Source organism: Leptinotarsa decemlineata, unplaced genomic scaffold, assembly GCF_025532065.1.
Source record: "Leptinotarsa decemlineata unplaced genomic scaffold, Ldec_3_MD MMD2_tig00026314_RagTag_RagTag, whole genome shotgun sequence".
In the NCBI taxonomy this organism is placed as follows: domain Eukaryota; kingdom Metazoa; phylum Arthropoda; class Insecta; order Coleoptera; family Chrysomelidae; genus Leptinotarsa; species Leptinotarsa decemlineata.
In genome coordinates this window covers 97,001-110,800 of record NW_027412684.1, presented here as the reverse complement: position 1 = coordinate 110,800, position 13,800 = coordinate 97,001, and the positions used below count along the sequence as shown (strand labels likewise).

Genomic DNA, 13,800 nt, shown 5'->3' with positions numbered 1-13,800 from the left:
ATTTCTCATGACAAAGGGAATATCGAATTCAAACCTAATTAAGCAAAGTAAGAATTTTTCGAAGTATACTTCACAAAAACACCTATGAAACCTATTGTACAGAAGTTCATTCAGGATGGCCCGTTTTCAACTCAAATAATTATTAGTTTCCAAATTATGATCTTCAGACCAAAATGTAATCTACTTTTTTGAAATCTGTTCATCATGAAACATCTGATGATGCAAAACAATTGATCCATTGAAAAAATGGTGTTATGCTCTGGGGGTGCGATAGAGAAAGTTAAATGAAATGTGAATATGTCAAAATATGTCCAGCTCTTTACAATCTTTGAGGTTTCTACAAAATAAATAGGTCATCAATTGAACCACTTTAGCCAAGCTTCCAAAAGCCCAGAATATATGTGGTAACACCTGAAAATTGCTGAAATTGCTGAAAGATGATCATGCTCACCAAGTACAATAAACAAGAAGATGAAGAATTTCATGTAGAAATCAAAAATAACTGTTCCAAATAGAGCAATTCAAGTAGGAAAGAATAATTGATTTTTTGTGGTGTGGAAGAGATCTCAGGTACAGACAAGATATTCTATTTTTTGAAACACATTTGAAAATACAACAATGAAGTGGAGTCACTGGAAATCGAACTAGCCAATGAGAAAAAATATGTAGACTTTCAAAAAACTTTCTGCATTAAATGTATCCAACACTTTAATCACTTTTGCTTCAAAAATGTTGTTACAATGTAAATCAATGGGAGCATCCATACAGCATGCTAAGTGCTGAGATAAACTGGAAGTTTGGTGGTACGGTCTAGCCGTAAAAAGTAAAATGAGGAATTTTTTCGTTAGGCAGTGAAATCAACTCATGGATTCATGTTCATCTTATGAGTAGACCAGTCCGACTCTGTCTGTGATCAAGCTGATAAATACTGAATAAAAAATACGGATAAGAACATCCGTCTGCCTTGAAACTATGAACGAGTATGAAAATACACACTTTAAATATTTATTTGTTTTCAATGTTAACTTGAATCATGAAGTTATTTCGGATTGTTTGTTTATTAATATTGAATTGTTTTATTTGTGAAGGGAGGTCGAGAGCGATACCTCATAAATTGAAAAACACCGCACTTTCTTTGGTTGATAAGGCGAAGAGTGGTTTTTATGAACTGAAATGTAAAGTACACACTCTTGGTAATAAGATATATGCTCATGATCACTCGATCGACCCTTGTGGAAATTATAACCAATCTGATAGTATATCTGAAGATGATTATGAGGAACAGTCAAAAAGAGGTAAGTGTAGGAGGTGATATTATATTCTTCCCATATAATAAATATATTCAAATGAATCATTGGATATTCGTCTGCATCAGTTCATTTGTCAAGTGGATCTACAGGTAACTTTCAGTTTTACTAACGAGATTCAGGTTCAATTGTGAAATATGAATATGAGTATAACTTATTCAATTGCGGTAAATGTGTTACCTATAGATTTCAAGATACTCATTTCATTGTTTGAATACAAAATGTTTTTTCGGGTGAACAGAAGTTCGGAAAGATATTTTGTACTTTCTATAGGAAAGGTTACATTCGGTAAAACTGAACAGTCTTCATTTCAAATAGCAATCGAGGTTTCACAATACCTTATTGAAATTTTCACAACAATCAAACCTATGCGAGTCACTAGCTATTGAAATTAACATCTCTATATATTGTGTAAGATCGCAGATCTTATCAAACGGCACACCAATTGTTCTATGGTGTATATTGCGGGTGATGAGAATAGTTTCCATGAATAAGTGATAGTGTCAACAATTATTGAACTACCCTTAACTATTTCTGTTTTCCATTCATCAGTGTACCTAACCTAATCATTGAACAACCATAATTTCCATGAACTGCGATTTAATTGGTATATGAGGGAAATCTTCCCCTGAAGCTTTCACCATATCTGTGTTTCAAAAGAATATAAAGTTGAGGTTGCGACGAGGGGGTCAGTGAAAACAAGTAAGCTATCACATTATTCAGTTTTCCAATCCTTAATATGTAAGGTGATTTATTTCACTCGGTTGACCAGATTTAGCTATTTGTAGGTTTTCAAATTGTCACCCTGTATTTTCAAAATAACTTTCATTCATTGATTTTCCTTACGCAGTTGAATGAACCATTGTGAGCATTGTGAGCAGATTATTTGTCACTCCTTCTGTCGAAGAAAGATAGCTGAAACTACAACAATGTTCAATTTTATATAACAACTATCGAATTCCAAACACTAAATTCCAAAATTAGGATCAAGCATTACGTTTGAGTTCCGGCAAGTTTTTTTATTGCGATTTTTTATCAATATGTTGTGCATGAATTTTGAAAAATCAGGTAGAGAAAACCGATAATCCCTCAGATAACCCTACTAATGAAAATTAGATGACTCCTGAACCAATTCAAGAGTAGGATATCACCCCTTTGAGAGAAAAAAGTGACAAAGTGACAAATTGATTCAAATAATTTTTCTCTTCGAATTGAAATCAACCTGTCTAAATCCAATGATAGACCATGTTATGTTTCCACTAGAGCACCCTGTACTCGAATATTCTGATGAAAAGCGAGTATCTCAAAAATGACCAGTGTGAGTCACCCCGTTTGACGGAATAGAATCCCGGCTTCATAAACAGTAACAGTTTTCCATATGGAAAGAACATCATCTAAATCTTTGGCAACTATCATGTTCAATGTTTTTTCAGATCTGGAACACGAAAACACTGCGAGTACTATCGTACCGTATATTGATGTGAGAGGAAGTTTCGAAATCAATGCCAATACAACTCAATAGCGGCTGAAGACTGAAAATTAAATATCGATAGATAAGCATTGTTTCGAATGACCGAAAAAAATTAATTCATGAATTCAGTTCAATGAGCTATTGTGATGTACAAAAAATATTTTTTCCAATCAAATTTCCCATGACGAATTGACTTTTTTATAATGACGATTATTTTCGAATAAAAAATCTGTAGTTTTGATTTCTTCAATGATTTTTTTATTATATCATGTGCACATTGGAGAAAAGAGATGATGATAAACCAACTTCAAAATTATTTGTTGAATCTGAATACACTACAAGAACATCATTAATTTTTGAAATATAATTTCAGACACATGGAGCATTTATTGTGACGCATTTGACTCTTAGGTATTGCTGGACTTGGTCCAAGTTCTCCACTAACAATTAAGTTAGAAGTTGATTGGCAATAGTGAACTTACACAAAAAAATGTTTGAATTTGGAAATTCAGTCCATGTGTTTGCATTATCTGAGTGATATTTATTTCATGATATATTCATCTGTTCAAATCTACCAACGTGTCTATTTGAAATTCAATTTTGCAAATTATCCAAATGAATGCATTCACTCATTTAAGTCAAAACTTAGATTATCAGTCTACTAAGAATATTGATCCATTCAGTTGAAATGAATATTCGTTCTTTAGTTTTTCATTCAACCAGTCCCATTCTATTTGCAAAACTATATGATTCACTCATGTGCCGAACAGAATTCTACACCGATTTCAATTATATAACCTCTCGATTCACCAAATTTCTAGATGAATTTATCATCAATTTATCCGCACCGCTTTTACCAGAATGTAATGAATGAACAATAACCGGAGTCGATTGAATACCTAGTCCTCATGCTAATTCCGCTTGTTCGTAATTTTTTTTTTCATTCTGAATGATTCCAAAATGATTTTAATAAATTATGAATTCAACCTACCTCACCAGATGTAATAAAGAGACCAAAAGTTTCTTGGAATTCAGGAATTTCTGATGTTAGTTCAGTTAGTTAATTTTTTATTGATCCACTAAAACGAGCCTCAAAAAGCAATTGGATAAGTCAGTACCTACATATTGAATACAGATATATAGCTGACACATTTATGAATCACAAGTGAAGGGGAATTAAAACAATCAAGAGAGTGAAGAAAGCTGCAATTATGAAAAATAATACAAAACATGTTTTACTTATGTAGGTAAGAGTGAAACTCATCGATTGTATAGAGGCTATTTTCAAAAAGTAGTTGTTTTATTTTATGTTTCAATACTTGTTCATTATACAATCCCAGCCCCAAAATCTCAAACGAGTACAGACGTGAAGGTTAACGTATTTTGAGTACGTGAAAATAATTTCTGATACGGGTATTATGATCATGAAAAAATTGGTTTCGTTCAATAATTTCAACTTCCACTTTTTTAAATAATGTTCTACACGATGATGTTCGTAATGCGTTTACAGTGGTTCTCTTTTGCGTTACAAAAACATTGTGTGCAGGTGTAGAGTTTCCCCAAACAATAATCCGTTAGTTGATCCTTGATTATATCTGCCGGTGGTAATATAATCGCAGTGCTGACGGAAATTGAGATTGCTGTCTAGGAAGCTCTAAAAATTGTATACTGTCAACTCTTTCTATCTCAACATCGCATATTCCAATATTAATGCCTACCAAACATGATTCTTGGGAAACACATATGTCATTACTTAACTGATCGGATAAAAAAGTTTTGTTATAATTCTCATTCAAATATTGTGTCTTGACTGCCTGGGTGCGATTTGAAAAATATGATACGAACCACAACAATTAAATCTCGTCACAATTAATTTGAAAACGGTGTCGAATTTCTCATTGTGTCTCAAATAAGCACCTTCACCTTCACCTAAAAACATTCCCTTAGCTGTTCCAGAATTCTTTAAACCTTCTGAAATTGAAGTTCTTATTGGGGTAAAATTATTCTATAAATTACTTATCATACGCCAATTCTCATAAAAAGGCCAGCCAGATGCTGTTCTTCAAAAAACTCAACTAGGATGGATCGTAGCTGGTGGAATTAAAAATCCTATCGTCACTAGACGCATAACTTGTCACAAATCTGGTCGATACGTCGTTAGGCTTCCTTTTAATGACAAAATTCAAAATTTCGGAGAATCTTATTCAACTGCTTCACGTCGTTTTCACGTCTTGAGAAGGCGATTCCAAAAAGATTCAGAACTTCAACGTCAATACTCTGACTTTAATAGCAAAAGCTGGGTCATATGCCTCGCATTTCGGGTCAAGACGATACTGCCAAGAGTTTTTATCTTCCCCATGATGCGGTAAGAAAGTACTCCCAAATTTCGAGTCGTATTTGATAGTTCGGCTAAAACATCAACAGGTATTTCATTAAATGATACTTCAATCTTCATCGTGAAAGTATTAGCGATCCGATTGAGACTTATATTCTTGAAACTGTCACATACGGCACAGGTTCTGCCTCTCATCTAGCTATTCGATCCTTACAGTAGCTAGTTGAGGACGAAGGTCATCGCTATCCACTTGCTTCTGTATCTTTAAAAAGAAATTTCTACGTGGATGATTTTCTTACAGGGGGAAAACACTACCGGAAGCAGAGCTATTACGCGATCAACTACAAGATTTAGTTATGAAAGGTGGCTTTCAGTTACGAAAATGGGCTTCAAATCATCCGTCACTTGTATTCAATTATTCTGAGCATCCAAAAAATACTCATATATCCCTTGATCCTAAATCGTCTGTCGTAACTCTCGGTATCCACTGGAACTGTCAAAGTGATTTACTGTTTCATAAAGTTAATGCAACTATTTCAAAAACTCCCACCAATCGAAGAATTTCATCTCAAATCGTAAAACCTCGTCTAGCTGATCATGAGCCAGGTCCTCTACCTGATTACCGCATTGTGCCTTCGCGACCTTTTTTGAAAACGGATGTCGACTACTGCGGCCCACTGTGCATTGAAGAGAAGCGATTCCGTAATCGGAATAAACTCCTCAAGGTCAATGTTGCAGTTTATATTTGCATGGTCACTAAAGCTATCTATTTATAGCTTGTTTCCGATCCTTCTACGGAAGCTTTCTTGGCTTGTATTAGACTTTTTTTTCTAGGAGAGGATCTTTTCTGAAACCGGCACTAACTTTGTTAGCGCTGACCATGTTATTTTATACCACCCCGAGCTCCTCATTTTGGAGGACTTTGGGAAGCTGCAGTCAAATCATTCAAAAGCCATTTACTCCGTACTGTCAAAGATCCATTGCTTACATATGAACAATTAGAAACATATACATATTTGTGAGAAATGCGGAGGAAAAGGCCATTTAAAGAGAGTATGCAAGGTGGGTCTAAACCATTCATTTGATTATTTCGAAAATGAACAGTTAGAGTCGAGCGTTGATGATACCAATGAGTTTTCGAAAACAGTCAGAGATAAACCTTTATTTTGTTTGAAATCTTTAAATGAAAATCCAATATTAGTAGATGTTAAGTTGAACAGAGTAAGTTTCAAAGTTGAATTAGATTCAGGGGTTTCAAAATCAGTAATTTCAGAAAATTTGTGGAGAAAACATTTCCAAAAGTTACCTCTAAAAGAGACCAATTTGAGTTTTGTAACATATGTTGGGGACAAAATTTGTGCTTTCGGTAAAATTGAGCTTGAAGTCATTTTTAATAACCATTCCCATATTTTGGATTTTTTTGAAATTAGACGGGGCGACAACTTGTTACTGGGGCGTGATTTCATTCACAAATTCAATTTAGGATTCAGGCAGTTGAATTATATAGATGAGATTTCAGATAAAAAAATTGTGGAAACTTGGCAAACAAAATATGCAGATGTTTTCAAGGACGAATTGGGAACATTCAATAAAGGAAAACTATCGCTTAAATTGAAAGAAGGTATTAAACCTAAATTTTCCAAACCTAGTCCAATAGCTCATGCTCTTAGGGTAAAAGTCGAGATAGAAATAGATAAATTGCTCAAAATGGGTATTTTAGAACCAGTCCAATATTCTGAATGGGGCACACCGATTGTTCTAGTATTAAAAGACGATAAAGTAAATGTTCGAATCTGTGGAGACTATAAAATTAGTTTGAATCCTCATATCGAAATTTGTCGTTATCCATTACCAAGAATAGAGGATGTGTTTGCAAAATTATGTAATGGTGAGCAATTTTCTAAACTTGATTTGAAATTTGCCTATGAACAAATATTGCTAGATGAGGAATCAAAAAAACTAACTGCTATTTCCACACATAGAGGTGTATACGTCTATACACGTCTACCTTTTGGAATTTCGTCTGGACCTGGATACTTCCAGTATATAATTTAGCAGGTTTTAAGTGGCATACCAGGAGTTTGTTGTTTCTTGGATGACATTCTAGTGACCGGTAAAAATAAAAAAATACATATGGCAAGGTTAGAATTAGTTTTGGGTAGACTGAAAGAAAGTGGCTTGACATTAAAAAAGAAAAATGTCATTTTTTCAAAAATTCGGTTGAGTATTTAGGGCATGTTATAGACAAAAATGGGTTACATAAATCTGCGAAGAAAATTGAAGCTATTTTGAAAATTCCGCGACCGACAAATATTTCACAAGTAAAATCATTGTTGGGCAGCGTACAGTACTATCACAGATTTATACCAAATCTGACCGACATTTTATTTCCTCTTTATGACTTATTAAAAAAAGATCACCCATTTGAATGGAACGAACAATGTGAAAAGGCATTTTCGGAAATTAAAAAAGCAATTACTTCTCCTCAAGTTTTAGCACACTATAACCCAGATGTTGATCTAATTTTAACGGTAGATGCTTCATCGTACGGTTTAGGTGCAACCTTATCCCACAGTTATCCGTCGGGTATTGAAAAACCGATAGCATTTAGTTCTAGAGTATTATCAGATACCGAAAAAAGATACAGTCAAATAGACAAGGAGGCATTATCTATAGTTTATGGTGTACAAAAATTCCATTCGTATCTGTGGGGCCGTAAATTTTTTCTAAAATGTGACCACAAACCGTTAGTGTCAATTTTTGGACCAAAAAAAGGTTTCCCAGTTATGACAGGAAATAGGTTACAGCGCTATGCAATATTTTTATATTCCTATGATTTTGATATTCAGTATGTAAATTCAAAACTAAATTGTGCTGATTTTCTTTCACGACTTCCATTAATGGATAAGGAACAAAAAATAACAGAGGAGCCGAGTTTAACATTGAATTATGTAGAAAAAAGTAAATTACCTATAAATATTGAAATTATAAAAAGGGAATTAAAAAGGGACGAAAAGTTAAGCTTAGTCCTAGAATATGTAAAAAATGGGTGGCCAATAAATTACAAAAGTGAATTGATGCCGTTTTTCAAACAAAAAAAATGAACTGAGTATTGTTTTAATTTGGGGTTATCGAGTAGTAGTTCCGGAAATATTGCAATCTGCTATTTTAGGTGAGATGCATAAAAGCCATATGGGAATTGTAAAAACAAAAGCATTGGCACGTTCATATATTTGGTGGCCGTCTCTTAATGAAGAAATTGAAGAAATGTGTAAAAATTGTATTTCGTGTAGGAGAGAACGACAAAACCCTCCAAAGGATGAGTTGACGCCCTGGCCGATTCCTTCCGAAGTATGGGAACGGCTACATGTAGATTTTTTGGGACCAATTAATGGTAAAACTTATTTCGTAATTGTGGATGCATTATCGAAGTGGTTGGAAGTTTTTTTAATGACTTCGATCACAGCATCAGCTACTATAAGTAAATTAAGGGGATTATTTGCTCAGTTTGGTCTCCCGAGGACATTGGTTTCAGATAATGGACCAACGTTTATCTCCAAAGAATTTCAGAATTTTTTACTTAATAATGGCATTGTTCATGTGACGTCTCCACCATACCACCCAGCTTCAAACGGGGCGGCTGAAAATAGTGTGAAAACTATTAAACAATTTATTATCAAGACTTTGAAAAGTTCTTACAATATTTTTGATGAAATTTCGAAACAATCTCAGATTACAGAATTAGACCTTTATAATTTTTTGGTATTGTATAGAAATACAGAGCATTGTAGCACTGGCGAATCCCCTGCCCGTTTGATGCTGGGGCGAGCTCTCAGAACTAGTTTAGAATTAATTAAACCCATAAATATACCGGAACGTAAACCCAAACCTATGAGTACTATTAAAGATAATATTATCAAATCACAAAATCGTCAGAAGAGAAATTATCGAGGAAAAATACGGGATCGACTTGAAATAGGACAAAAGGTGCTAGTGAAAGATTATAGAAGGGTTAAACCAGAGTGGACATCGGGAATTGTAATTCGTAGATTAGGAAAAAATATTGTTAAAGTAAGAATACCCAATACCAATTTGGAATGGAAACGTCACATAAACCAGATTCTCCCTGTTCATGATAGCTATGTGAATTTAGGAGTAGTTGAAATCAGTAAGGAACAAATTGTTTTGCCTCAAGAGGTGGAAAAATCGAGCTCTCAATTAGGTAGCAGTGAGGCACCAGGAGCGGTGGTGGTAAAATCACAAGAGAGAGATTCAACGATGTCAATATCGAATTATGATAATATCAATTCAACTAGTAGTGATCAAGAGACTCATATATCTCCCAGTGAATTATCCCATCGCCCCCAGCGTTTCAGAAAACCACCTGAGCGGTTTGTACCATAGTTATAAGCACAAGAGTTCTAAATTAGAAAGGGAGGAGTGTAATGTCAGTAGGAATGTGCCTGGACTATAATACTGTATAAAAAATTATCTGTGACGTCCTTGGACAGGGCTCTGTGATTTGGTATTTTAAAATTGGAAAATATAGTTATTGAATGAACCTTGAAGGTGTTTCATTTAGATGGATGACAGATATTACACAGATACTTGAATTAATTCATAATAAAAATTTATTTTTTTTACCACATAATTATTAATATTGAATATTTTCTGATGAAATTTTTCACACCACCGTTTGAGAGAGTGCCAAGTCCAATGGTGATTTTAAATTTTAACGATTTCTTGTATTCCAACCTATAAATATATTCGCAGCAGGCCTTGGTTTATGTAGAAAGAAAATAATATTTGGTTCCAATATACAGTGTTTTGAGCTCTACAATTCAAAATGAAGTTTTTCGATATTGAAGAAAAGTTGCAAATTTTAGAGAGGTGATCCTCTTTTAAGAGGGCCACGCTGTATAATTTTATGTTGACTTACCTACGCTGTGGCAGAAATCCAAGCACAGTAGAATAATATAAGCAGTATAGGCTATCTTACCACGTGATCCGCCCGAGTTGTCGGGGAACTTCATTCGCTCTCAGGATAAGCTTCTCATCCAACGTGTTCAGTGCTGTAGTATCGAAGGATTTGACGATACCACGGACATCGGATAAGTTATAATAAACGGTCGTAAATTGATATTGTTATTATTGTTTTTAGTTTTTGTAGTTGGTTATAAGTAATTTACCACAAAATATTTTATAATAACATCAAATTTCGTTTTTATATGAGCACACGCCTCTGGTAAAAAAAACGAAATTGGCTCCTCACTTCGTTTTGAGGTCACCGAGAACTTTGTGAATTCATGAATGAAAGTGATGGGAGTGGACTTACTGGTTAATTTTTACTATGACCCAACGGTGTCATGGTTTGAAAGCAGTGCTCGTTGGTTTCGATGTTGCATCTCGAGAGACGATGTGAGTGATCGACCCGGTTGGGTACGTTCAACAGTTTCTCGCGTATATTGACTCTTTGTCGAAGCAATCTTGGAAGTAACAGCATTGACACCTCAGTGACTTTTCCTTCATACACATTATAGTCGGACACACCCGATGAGGAGTCAAGGTTGGGCTAGTCAAGGTAGTAAGAGATGATCCATGGTCTTCAAGTCAGAATAGTTCGGGTCAATATGTTATTCATAAGGCCAGCTGGATTTATTTTGACTGAGTTTAGCGGAGTCCACATTATTTGCAAGATATGTACCCTGGTCCAAGAGAGTTTTACGGTCGAACGTGTTGGCATAAGTCATATCTCAAGGAACTATGGAAGCTGGGGATGAGAAATATGTACCCAGTATGTGTCAACCGGAGCTTGGTCTCCAAAGATGTGAGGAAGAGCTGGAGCAGATCACTCCAATTGTAAATACGATTTGGAAGCGGTAGAGATATTGAACGAATTTATTCGACAAAACATGTTCAGAAAACGTGTCGCCTGTGTGTAGCAGAAGCTGGTGGACATTTCGAACACCTTCTCTGAAGAAATATATTTCATTGTTTGTTCTTTATCATCATTATTATCACTGTCGAAGTCTCATTTATTAGTAGTAAATATAGTATAAATTGTTATCAGTTTTATTGAAACTTTACGTTTCAATTACAGCTGTGGAAAGCTTTGTCAACATTTGATAGCTACTACTGAACAATTTCTTTTTGTTTTAGCGCCGCGTCGTGTCGTCCAAAGCCTACTCAACCAAAGTGTGCGTTTCAAAGTTCACAAGAAAGAAACTAAAAGCTCCGTATTTCAAAGATAACCAGCAAAACATCAAGTGTGCTATATTTTAGAAAAAATAAATTTGAACTCTATTGACATATGAAGGAATATACAGGGTGCCTCATTAAAACATGCTGTAACTCAGAAATGATGATAAATATCGATATGCGGTTTTCACCATTAAGATTGTCATAAAATTTGTCCCTCAGACACACCAATCAGTTTTCATCAATCTAGTTGGAAACAGAAGTTTCCCTTCAAAAGTGTCCAATTTGTGTAACGGGATAATTATCTACTTAAAAATATATAGTTCAAAATATTGATAATGAAATCAACTTCATGAGGAAAAAAAATATATTATTCCGTATTCATATAAAATAAACATTTTACATTCAACAATTACAACATTATTGGACATATCCCCCGGACATCATGATTTTCCGCGCCACTGGATGAATGTCAAAAATTAGGTGGGCCCATTATTTGTTTGGAATATATTCTTTCGTTTCGTATAGCCTTTCGTTATAGGATAAATTTGAGGTTGTAAGGATATAGGGAGCAGTTGACATAATTTGAGCTAGATTGTCCTCGGTTTTCGATGTGGATACCTGAAAGTAAATAACACTTCAACATACATGTCTTACCAAGCCTAAAAAACTAACTCTTATGGAAATAATTTTCCTTCTAATTGAAAATAACTATATTATTGTACCCACCTGATAGCTGACCGTCCAGTTGTAGTTTAGTTCCATAATCCTTCAGATTGTTTTCGTTGTACCATTTAGGTTAGCTTATAAGTGGTTCTGTTGACCCAATTTCAGAAAATAAGATTCATCAAGTTAGATTATTAGTCGCGATCTGTGAAACAGTTGTCATCATAGGGCTCGTAAGACAACGTTTCTCTGTTCGCTGATGGAGGGCGCGAGAGGTACCGTTTCACGATAATTTATAAAAATTCATGTCAAGACGTGTCGAAAAGGAAATTATTTTTACTGTTTTTTGATTATTATATCAAATTGAATTCGTACTAAGTGTAGGTGAATAATTGACAGCTTGTTTAAATTAAACAATAGTGAACAAACATTATCAATCATCTTTCGCCATCTATGGGTCAGCGGGACTTAGAGGTTTTGTAATGGTAAATATACCTAAAAATTTTAGATGTCGATAGGTTTCAAATTATTGCCCTTTCTGTTTCACACACCTTTTCCGATAATTCAGTGATTTAACTTACCGGCTTGGAAATGAATCGGAAGTCACGTATTTTACTCTTCACCGATTGGTTCACCCAACGCTGCTCATGACGTATAGGCATGCGCTTCAATAAGGAAACGTTTTTCAAAATAGGCTTTAACGGATATAATTTCCCACTAGACTCCAAATCTCAATTTCCGGCCTACTCAGGACGGGAAGGAGAAACAGATCGACCTCCGTGTGTGTTCAGAAAGAACCATTTTGGAAAATCTGTCTATTAGACACCTCATAGAGGATTAATTTCCATAAGGTTTCATTTCAAGTGAAAAGGTGCCTGTTAGTTTCGTACTTATAGAGTATTGCTATTGTTTGGTTGTGGCCCTTTCACCCCGTTCAGGGATCAGAGAACCCCACGTGAGTACGCCATTTTTGTCAAACTTTTCCGTCCATTTGTGTTTTTTTTGAGACGTTTTCTCATTTTCATTTTCTCCTATTATAGGGCGATCTACGTGTGATTAGTTCATAGACGATTTTGTTGAACCATTACGAGTTGGGAACTACTCAAATCAGTATTTTGGAAAAATACTGAAATCTATTTTGTGGAAACCGAAAAAGAAATACTTGTCTTCAGTATTTCTCCGGATTTTATTGTAAAAGAAACCCTTCTGAACTGGAAGGTAAGTTGCTCTAATTCAGACGGAGTGTACCTGAAGTGTCTTGTGTAAAATATTTGTTGTTTTCATTTGGTTTTTTTAGTATACGGTTACTAGACATTTTCCAATAAAAATATATAATATCATAGTAACGTTCTATCATAATTTATTTTATTTTTGTTATTGATTCTTCCGCTGGAAATCAGCGCATTAATTTTTACTTTCGAATATTTCAGTAGATTCTTGCCATGTTATCATATATATTAGTAAACTTTTGGTTTTTTATTGAAGGTAAAGAAAATAAAATATTACTTTTCATATCGATCACTGTTTTACGGTGTTGTCCCATTAATTTAAAGTCATTAAGGATGCTACTTTTGTATTATGTACTTAGGATGATTTCAATAGAAATCAATGAGGATTTTTTTTTCTTCAAAGGGTTTTTTTTTGGGGTACCGTTTTCCCGTAGGAAGAATTCACGCCAGATCAACAACCACTCCGGAACATTTTGACTACCTATCTTGGCGGATTCTTTAGATTCAAGATTGTTGTTTGGACTTGAGGGCGGAGAAGACGCACAAGTACCTGAACCAATAAAAAAATTAACTATATTTTTTTTATATATTATT

The 13,800-nt window shown here is 34.5% G+C and overlaps 2 long non-coding RNA genes across 2 annotated transcripts; one reads left to right on the top strand and one right to left on the bottom strand.

The window, feature by feature from the left end:
* Nucleotides 1-983: 983 nt before the first annotated feature.
* Nucleotides 984-3,028, top strand: LOC141485236 (uncharacterized). The gene is made up of 2 exons (XR_012467109.1): nt 984-1,295; nt 2,741-3,028. It is a non-coding gene; the product is annotated as an uncharacterized lncRNA (long non-coding RNA).
* An 8,636-nt stretch (nt 3,029-11,664) lies between these two features.
* LOC141485278 (uncharacterized) lies at nt 11,665-12,163 on the bottom strand. Its single transcript, XR_012467134.1, has 2 exons — nt 12,041-12,163; nt 11,665-11,932 (listed from the first exon to the last, which is right to left on the bottom strand). It is a non-coding gene; the product is annotated as an uncharacterized lncRNA (long non-coding RNA).
* Between the last annotated feature and the right edge of the window lie 1,637 nt (nt 12,164-13,800).